The sequence below is a fragment of the Myotis davidii genome, unplaced genomic scaffold (genome assembly GCF_000327345.1).
Source record: "Myotis davidii unplaced genomic scaffold, ASM32734v1 scaffold330, whole genome shotgun sequence".
Lineage (NCBI taxonomy): Eukaryota > Metazoa > Chordata > Mammalia > Chiroptera > Vespertilionidae > Myotis > Myotis davidii.
The window spans coordinates 1,446,141-1,446,557 of NW_006283770.1; the positions used below are offsets into that span (position 1 = coordinate 1,446,141).

The following is a 417-nucleotide window of genomic DNA, read 5'->3' on the forward strand; positions in this document are numbered from 1 at the left end:
CGACGGCAGTGGCAACCGGGGACTAAGCGAGTAAGGCGCGCTGGTGCTCCAGGAAGGAAGGGGGAGCTGTAGCCCGGACAGCCGGCCGTGCCTGGAGGGCAGGGCGAGCCTGTGAGTGAGTGAGTGAGAGAGTGTGTGTGTGTGTGTGTGTGTGGGTCATGAAAAATATGTAATTGATTGGAGATGCTGCAAACAAGCACAAACAGGTCAGGATAGGAAAACACACACAAATAAAACTTTAAGCAAAAGAAAAGGTTTCCCAAGGAGGGGGGAACCCGTGGCTTTCACATCCCCTTCCAACCCTCGCTGGCTTCTCCCCTTTCCGTTCTCCGCGGCTTCTGGGAAGCAGCCCGGCAGCTCCGGGGCGGAGAGCGGGGAGGCCACGGCCGAGGCTCCGGGCGCGGGCTCCGCTCTCAG

At 59.7% G+C, this 417-nt stretch overlaps 1 protein-coding gene across 1 annotated transcript in view; it reads left to right on the forward strand.

Moving 5' to 3' along the window:
• The first annotated feature begins 9 nt into the window (after positions 1–9).
• MPPED2 (metallophosphoesterase domain containing 2) overlaps positions 10–417 on the forward strand; it is a 164,819-nt gene continuing 164,411 nt past the window's right edge. Inside the window, exon 1 of the mRNA XM_006753939.2 lies at positions 10–30. The gene's annotated coding sequence lies outside the window, so the exon portion shown is untranslated. The remainder of the gene's footprint in view (positions 31–417) is intronic.